The 9,679-nt window shown below is 36.1% G+C and overlaps 1 long non-coding RNA gene across 1 annotated transcript; it reads left to right on the top strand.

Moving 5' to 3' along the window:
• The first annotated feature begins 2,116 nt into the window (after positions 1-2,116).
• Positions 2,117-9,170, top strand: LOC138855676 (uncharacterized). The gene is made up of 4 exons (XR_011395513.1): positions 2,117-2,198; positions 2,729-3,054; positions 3,740-3,884; positions 9,152-9,170. It is a non-coding gene; the product is annotated as an uncharacterized lncRNA (long non-coding RNA).
• The last annotated feature ends 509 nt before the right edge of the window (positions 9,171-9,679 follow it).

Raw genomic sequence — 9,679 nt, 5'->3', positions numbered from 1 at the left:
TTCACTCTTTTTTGTGATGTTTGGTTTCAACCAAATAGAGTCTGAAAGCTGGAATAGGCAGTGAACTGTTACTGGTACTGCAAAGGCATTTGCCGTCCGTGTAGCAAAGGCAATAATCATTCGGCCAGAACGTGCGTGGAATTGAAATGTGAAATAGCACCGCTCATAAGCGCTTGTTGCATGCTTCACGCTGGATGTCTTTTATTTATGGTCTTGAGTGCTCGCGTGAATGATGCGTGAGCTTTGTATGTGTGTGTATGAAAATATTTTATTTCTTTTCTGAAAAAATTATTAGTTTTTACTTTCCATTTGCATAATCTTTCACTTTTCTCTATTGAGTAAACGTTTTGATTCTTGCGTATAAATAATCAATTACAATGAAACGGCGGAAATAGTTTGCAGAGCTCAGAGTTCAATTTATAACTTAGTAACTTCGAATTCGAATTAAAATTTATTAACTTCGAAAAATTAAAAATATGTTTTGAGAATGCTGCAAGTAATTTTATCAATATTCCGACTAGAGCAATGAAAATATTTCAATTATTATTTTCATGAGTGCTCTTCCTTTCGTTTCGCTAGTTTAAAGATAGTGATAAATGTGTGTTGTACTTGTAGTAGTGCGGTTCTTTTAAAGTTTGAGGATAACACGAACAGACCCGATGTTATCTGTCTATTATGAGGAATTTATAAGATTTATTTCTGTAAAAGAAATCGGTCACTGGCGTTTAAAAGTTAATCTTTTTTTTTTAAGAATTTGATGCTAGGTGTTTCGCAACGTCCGTTTCAAATGATGAAAGGATGCCTACGGCACTAGTATAAAAACGAACTAGCAATAGATAGTTGTTGTTGCCAAAAGCAACAAAACCATGAGTATGTCATTACAAATGTTATTACAAATTGCACCGAAAAATATGCTATACAAATATTTATTCGCTGGTTTCTTAGTTTTACTTTAAGCTTTTTAAATTGTATAAAATCCTTTACGAGTTCTTGCTACTTGCTTGCAGAAAGTATACAAAACATATATGTATTTGCTTTCGTGATACGCTTATGGTCATTACTACAAACACTTTCGCTTGCAAGATTTATCACCGGAAATTCGCAAAAAGTTACAGTAACAGCTGTGAGATTCAAGTTGGCAGCAATCAGCAGCTGCAAAGTATATCGAAAGCAGCAATGTCTATCACAGCTAACAATAATACAACAAAATATAATATTATAACAATGACAATAACCACAACATGTCAAATAACGACCAATGATTCTATATATTTGTAATTCAAAAAAATGTTAAAGTTATAACGACGCCTGCGTAAAATTATTATTGTTATTATTTATAATTTAAATTATTTATGTATATATGTATGCAATTATATATTTTAGTTTAAATAGATTTCATCTTAAGCCCAAAATACTGCTTAGTTTTGTCACAGCTTCCGTTTTTGACTCAACTCTGCTTAACTTGGGTTGCCTAAAATGCTCAAACTACCGTTAACCCGTTTTTGGACGGCACGTTGCATGCAATATTGACAGCCGGTGACGTGGGTTCAATGTTTTATGCGGCATTAAAATGTCTCAGCAAGACTTCCAAAATGCGGCGTCATCGTGCCAGTCGAACCGGCACAAGTTTGTGAAAACTGGTACTCGCGTATCCTAGCTGCCTCCGGCCTCAACTTCGGTGGAAGTCGTTTTGCATTCGAAATAGCAGCAACGTAACTGACTTACTGACTGCCAGCAAACGACAAAAATCGATTATTTAAAAGCCAGCAACAACAACAACTGTAACAGAGAATGCAACATCCGGCAAGAACAATAGCAACCACTAAAGCCCAACGTAACACAATAAATGTAAGCGTAGTGGCACAATAACGGTGTTACTAACAATAAGTAAGATTCGTTGAGTTGCTATGCCAGTATATGTGAGCTTGTAGCGTGCTAAAGCGCTGAATGAATTTATTTCGGGTTTGGTAGGGTAGCTTTTAAATCTTTTAAATAAATAAAAAATGTTTTGCCTATTTTTTCGAAGGCTTTTTTAATTAATTATTCTAATGTTCTTTACTAATTTGCATTTCGTATTTTTATTCTATTTTTAGATGACAATTTTCATTGCGAATACATCGATTGCCAAACGTCTGAATGCCAGCTAAGCTATCGATGATATGTGGCACAACGCCTCAGATTTGGAGAATGAACTTAATGTGAGTGAAAATAATTAGGATGTTATGAATGTCTACACATATGTAGATGTTGTCTGATTGTTGTTGCATAGTGGCGGTGCAGGATAAAAAATGGCAAATGAAATTCATGGTGCTTTAACGTACTTAAGAGAATTGCAATTTGAAAACTCATAGGACCAAATAAGAAATACTCTTTTTTAACTTTTACCTTTTATTTATTTTTTTAATTTTTCTAGGCTCTTCATCCTTGAGTTTTAATATCATTTTATTTTACAGTACGCCTACTGGGCACAATAGACCATTAGCCTTTGTGCTTTTTGGCGGTCTATTCCCGAACCGATGGAGTTCACATTGCAGGCATCTTGTACCAATGCTGCCACACTATTTCAAATAGTCCTAGCACCCGTAAATTAGATTTATTTATGTTTGTAGGTGAGAAAGGCTATTTGCTGGCGCTTTCGCATTTATGTATTTTCGCTTCCATTGTTTTTTTTTCGCATATATTTTTTGCTGTTGTCTCTTCTCTTACATTAATTTAGTGCATGTTACAGCAAAAGCATGCCAAAAGCAGCAGCAGCATCTCATCATCGTCGGGCAGCAAAGATGGACAATGGTCCGGTTGGTCGGAGTGGTCGACCAGTTCACGTACCTGTGATGGCGGCATTATGCAACAACTACTTGTATGCCGCTGCTACAACAAAAATGGCTGCAAGGGTGAGAGCGTACGTTAACGCATTTGCAACATGCAGTCATGTTCGGAGCAGCAAGACTTTCGTGCGCATCAGTGTGCCGCCTACAATGACGTGCCCTACGATGGTACACTCTACACGTGGACCCCGCACTACGACTATGTGGAGCCATGTGAGTTGGTATGCAGGTAAGTGTAGTACTGCAATAACAAACAATCATATGTGGTGTGTGCAAAAGTGTGAGCATAATTTACCGGCGGCATATCCATCGGGCGAAAAGTGCAGGGTTGCACCGCTATTTATGTCTGATTTTGTATCTGGTTATGCTTTCTTCTTCCTTTTTCTGCCTTGGTTCGGAAGCGAATGTCAGTTACACCAATATTCGTGAAAATGCTTGGTATGGATTACAGTGTCGCTCACGTTTGCCATTTGGTGCATTGACCTTAAGGGCCGACTTTGGGTTTCCGTTATGATTTAATATAGAAGTTTGTTTACCGATTGGTTTAGAAGACAATAACAGACAAAAATAAACATGAAAAAAAGTTAACTTCGGTTGCACTGAAGCTTTAATATTCTTCACATTGTACCATTGCCATAGGCAATAACTCGTTTCAAATTTCTTGAAGATTCCTCGTCAAATGAAAAAACTCTCTATACAAGCACTTTATCCTAGCTAGCGAAATTTGCTTAAAAACTGGCAAAACAGATACATATTTGTCTTTGTAACGGTATCTTCCGTTTAAAACGTCGTCTTCCAATATTGTTTTTTATTTCTTACGCGCCCTATTATTAGCCCCGGAATGTGCAATAAAATGTTAGTGTAAAGTTTTGGTATCATAGTAATTGACTTAAAAAAACTCTTATTCCTTTCAGCGCGTCGGCTGTGATTTAAAAATCGGTTCGACGAAAATGATCGACAGCTGTAGCGTATGTGGTGGACTTAGCAGCGCCTGTTCGCAGCCACTTTACTATTGGGCGACAGCGCCGACAACACAGTAATCGCTGACATGTGGCGGAGGTAAGTGTAAATGCAGAGAAACCAATAAAAACAATAACATTATTATAATACACCGTTACTACACATTCATAGTGTGCCAATATTTTTATTTCAGTCTACAGCAAGAAAGCTACATAGCTCCAACAAATATTAGTAACAAGAATTTTTGCCAAACAGACTGCGCACTGCTCGTAGGATTTGCTAACATATAGTATTTCACCAATTTTTGCAGGTAGTGCTGATGTAAACACGGGAGTCTAAGAACACACCCGCCGCCTATATGCAATACATTGCCTCACATCGCGTTGTGACGTCTCGAATTTCACTCCAATGTGACACGTTCAATTCGCTCGCTAGAAGTTGGCAGCACCCATCTAAGTTCGTGCCAATTTAGATCTCGCGTGTCGTGGTTCAGTTTGTAATCCTCAACAGCGTCATTTGCCTCACATCCATTCCTCCCACAAATTTATTGATTGCCCACCTGCCAAGCAACGCTGATAAAAGTTCGAATGCAAATTTCGCATGTCAAATTCACATCGTTTTACTTTGTTTCATACATGTACCCTTGGGCCCGTATTCCGCACTTGGCCTAGGTATGCACATACATACATATTTCACTTATACAATACTTTAGCTTTTTAACTGCGTGCACCGTATGGCATTGTGCCGATTTGTTTTGAGTTACAAATCACTGTGATATTTCAAGTACGCGTTCGTTCCACTTTTATTTTGTTATGAGCTTCGTATTGTTTCGTGGATGGAGCGCGCCATACAAGCGATTCGCTGAGTACTTAGTTGGCGCATATGCCGCTTTTGGTGTGATGGTCGCTCAATGTGGCGTATGGGCGAATGGATATTCAAATATTGGAAGTTGTGACTTATCACGTAATTTTGTTTTGACTATCGCACATATAGTGTGTGCGATGTAATGGAGTGGAAGTGACTGAATTGGTGATTCGTGTTTTGAATATGATAGTATTTCATATATTTGCCGACACATGTTTTCAAAATATAAAACAGTATATTTAAACAAATACGTAGGTTTTTCAAGAATTTTTGTTATAACATTAAGACTTAATTTAAATTATCTCAGTGAAAAGTCAACTCAGAAGAAGCAAGCATTACCAAAAAGCATAAGTTATTTTGAGGCCTAAGAATATTTTGGAAAATTGGCATGCTCTTCGGTATCATCGAGTCTACTTGATGGTCTAAATTTTTATATATGGTCCGAAGATTTTTAAATTAAAAAAAGCCAGATAACATTTGGTCTCACATCCACAAGTTTTATGCGGCGAAAGCGTGTGTCGAAACAGGCGCTAACAGTTCCTAAACCATTCAAGTATATACAAGTACTTGTAGAACAGGAACAAATAGTATTAAATCCCTAAAACTATGTTAATAGTGTCATCTAGACGGCCAGATCAATAACGCGTTAAGTGTTCGTCAGTTGTAGCCAGTGCGGTGAACTTAAAAGGGTTAATAGACTCACATTTTGATATAATTCCTTCACCAAAAGACTATCTAAACGCTGCACTGATTTTACGACTAGGTGTGATTGATATTGACGTCGGGTATCAGTAAGTTAATAATGACCACTAAACTTTTTTTTAGGTTGATAACTTTTACTGGCCAGAAAGAGGACTCTCCACAGCTTCTAAATTACTTATCAAAATTTTTTTTCCGATATAAAAATTTTAACTCTAAATTTACTTTAAAAGTTAAAGTTAGATGTTAAAAATGTTTTTTTCTGTTATCCAAAAAGTTGCTTTTTCGCTAAACCCTAATATACATGCATATATATGATTAATAGCATTGACATTAATACAGAGTAAAAAAATATATCTAAATTATTTAATATCTAATAAATGGACTTTCAAAGTTGTCCAAATTTGTTTGAAAATCAAAGCATTAGGGAGTAATTAAAAGTAATTACCGTACACAGACGTCTATAACTATGCAAATATATATGTATAAATGTAAATATTATAAACGAAAGCCATTACCTGAGCATACCGACAACCAGTCGCAAACATTGACGATACTTCGTCATTTATTCATTTCTTATTTTCAACTGTAATGTTAATAACAATTCTAAATCGATTGTAAGTCGTCTGTAATTGATACCACCATAAAGAAAATTATTCATTATTCTCGCCAAACGCAATACAGATTACTCATACGCCACGTGCGTCGTGAACACAATTGCCCACAATGGTCAAATAAATGCCGTCAAAAGAGACTTGTGCACGAATATAAAATGTTTTCAAGAATGCAAAGTCAATTGGTACGATTAAGAGAAGGAAGGTCGTGCGTTAAAGTGCTGCAATGTGGCACGCAATACACACTAGAATGTGAAAGCAGAGAAAACACTTGCAAACAAAAACTTAACTGAAAGTTCAAATACTTAACAAAGGAATGTTGTAGCAGTTGGTGAATGTGTACATATATATAAATTCATTTGATGCATTGCATTTTTTAAAGCGCTTGGTACTTTTCTTGCGTGCTGTTTGTTATATGCTTAATATTGCACGATATTTTTGGATATATAAATGAAATGTGCGTAAATAGGTTTTATACATATACATAAGTGCATGCATATAAACACTTTCCTTTTCAGTAATTGTCACGAGGATACTATATTCATAAAAGTGCAAAACATTACATATTTTATAAATATGTTTTTTGATATTGATTCATAAGTTTTTTTAACTGCTTCTCACATACTTTTTTTCAGTATCCCCCAAAAAATTACGAGTGTACATATCTTTGCAAATCATCGGCAAGCAACAGAAATCGATTTGTCTTTTGCTCACCTCCTGGTTTTTATATTTTTCACGCTTTTTTACGCAAATTGTCAATTCCCTTCGCGCATTCTCAATTTCCTTAGACGCCATCAATAACGGTTACAACTTACTGCCTGCCGAAAGCCTATAAAAGAAACGCTGAAATCACGCTAATAATAAAAGGAATTTATTTTTTTCCTTTTGGGCTATCACTTCCCACTTCTCTCTCACACCACAAGGCTTAGCTTAATTTTTCTTTATGCGACTTTATGTCTCTCTGTTTTTACAAGTTCAAATTTGTCCCATGCCATTTAGGTTAACGTGTGATTTTTTTTTCGCTGTAATTTGCTACTCAATGCTATGTACACTGATAAATGGCGTTGAGCTGAGATACTCGATTTTTCAGAGCCTAGTCAGTGTGCTTGTTTTCAGCATCATACTGTTCCAATCAACAGTGTGGAAGTCGGAGAAATTGATAACAATAATCTTTTAGACTTCACTGTGTTTAATGTATATTAAAATTACTTGGACTACCTATAAATATATTATAGTTTTGAGATGTATCAGTGTTACGACTCATTGAACACAATCGAATGTGCTTGAAATATTTGACTGGACAAAAAGTCGTATAAGTCAAGCAAGGCGATAGACCCTTTCAAAGGTTTCTGTCAACTTCAGACGTATATAAAAGAAATGTTATTTGCATTTATTTTAATTTGAAGTTTAAATCTGTTGCAATCAATTCATGTTGCAGTAAATTGTTGCGTGGATTTTCTCATAAAATGAGGACAGGTTTGAAATAAGTGTACCTAAGTCCCCATATATTTTTTTGTGTATATATAAACACTTTCGTAATTTTCCGCTTATAAGCACTATGAAATCAAATGTAGATGAATAGTTGATGCAGAAAGCGCTGCAGATATGCAAATTTATCACACCTTCATCATCTCTGCTTTCAAGCCAATTGAAGTAGAACGTAAGAGAAATTGTATTATGTCGCGATTGTTTGCATAATCACTCTCTGTCTATGCTATCGATTTATTGAATATGCTCCAGTAGTTGTCACATCTCCCTCTAACTTCTCTGCTTCAGAATAGTTTATCAGTGCGATTTCTTGCAATTTGCATGACACACTTGTCTGAATTCAGGGGAATCTGAAATATATGTGCAACCCCGTTGCGCAATATTCATGCAGTTCTAATAAGGTATTTTTGAAGACCCTAAAGCAGATTTTTAAATATTTTCTATATCTATGTTTAATTTGTATAATATTTAAAGGCTAGAGTATACCAGTTTAAAACAGTGGCAACCCTTCACCAAATATTTTCATCTGCAAGCTTTTGTAAATGTCTTCAGCATATCACTTACCATATATTGATTATCTCACCATATTCATTCAATTAAAATTTTAAATTGGTGACAACACTTTTAAAAACATATTTTCAATTGTAAGCCTTCTTAAAGCTTCCCGGTTTCTTTACCTTATTGACTTTTTGAGTTGAAAATTTTACATAGGCGGCAAAACTCTAACTTTTTTGCTTCGGTTTTATCTTTCCAGAATATCATAAAAAACAACACCGATCTTGAAGTTTACTACAGTGATATCATAATGTCATATATCAACAACCATGCAGTCAGTGCGTGAGCCTGTCCAACATGCCACTCAAATACCTAATACCTTTTCTCAAGCTGATTCAACAGCCAGACAACTTATTGATTCCTCAGCTTAGAGCGTGTCGTCAACTTCGTGAGTTTACGCGCGTCGTCCTCTCACTTACATTCTCAATAACTATCGGGGCGGTGCACCAGCATGCATGACTGCGCAGCCATAGATAGCTACAGACCATATATTTTGTTATCGAATAATTCAATAGAGACGCCGCGTGCTGTTCCGCTAGTGGCTGCTTACTTGCTGGTTGCTTGCAGCGCAAACTTGGCGGTCTCAAGCGTGTAGAAGATGCAACTGCATATACATAGTTAACACAAATCAGCCGACATTTTTACATAAATATTTACTTTTGCCTTGTTCCGACCCTGTTCCTGCATTGTGTGGAACGCATGGTGGCTCTTCTTCACTGCTTAACTGTTCGTCTGCTTCATTTTACTTTCCTCCTTCGCATCACCGTTGCAGCGCAGCCACTTAAGCACTTACTTTCTGGTATGATTTTGCGTGCCTTCGCGTCGCCTGTGATGTTCGCCGTGCTTGAGCTTTTAAGTCTGCTACTTGGCGCCATTACCGTCGCTGCGCTCACTGTTCTACTCTTTCTCATTGCCGTCACTTTCACTTTATCTGTCGTTCGCGTGTGTCTCTGTGCTTTTAGTTTTCTATCGATTTGACACTTTTATTGATAGGAATGATTGTAGGTGGTCTTAGCTTGCGTCGCAATCTACATATCTTTAGTGTTTTCCTCTATTTAAATATTTTACAAATTTCTTACATTTTATTTCTACTTTTATTTCTCTATGCATTTCATTCACACTCTCCATTGTCTGTATTGCTCGCAGGCTATAAGATGTCCCAACCATCGGTGCTGCTCTGCAACACGCTCACCTGTCCGCCTACGTAATTTTTGCACCATTTTGCTACCAATAGTAGTCTTCATTTTCTATGTCTGCCGATTTGTTTATTCTTTCACTTGTTTGCTATCGCCCGTGCTTGGCTTCCCTGCTGCAGCGGGAGAATTTTGTTGTAGCAGTGATGTATTTTTTTTTACTGTACGGTGTGTGGCTTATATCTTTGTAAGTTTTATATTTTTTGCCAAAAATTAGTTCTAGAGGCCATTCGAAAAAGTTTACTACTGTAAAGGAAATTAAATGTTTTAATAAGCGATAAAAGCTTGAATGAGTATAACTGATAATTGAGTATAATTTTATACTATTTTGAACTAAAATACCTATTAATAAGTATGTATGAATCCGACTGTTTTTAGTGTGTGATTCTAAAGTTTAGTAAGAATATAGCTTATTTTAATATACCTAGATTATTTAGGTATTTTATGTCTATAGAGAGAAATTAAGGAATAACTCAAATGA

This window comes from Bactrocera oleae, chromosome 3 (genome assembly GCF_042242935.1).
Source record: "Bactrocera oleae isolate idBacOlea1 chromosome 3, idBacOlea1, whole genome shotgun sequence".
NCBI classification, from domain to species: domain Eukaryota; kingdom Metazoa; phylum Arthropoda; class Insecta; order Diptera; family Tephritidae; genus Bactrocera; species Bactrocera oleae.
Note: the sequence above shows the minus strand (reverse complement) of the source record. Positions and strands in the feature narration are given on the sequence as shown.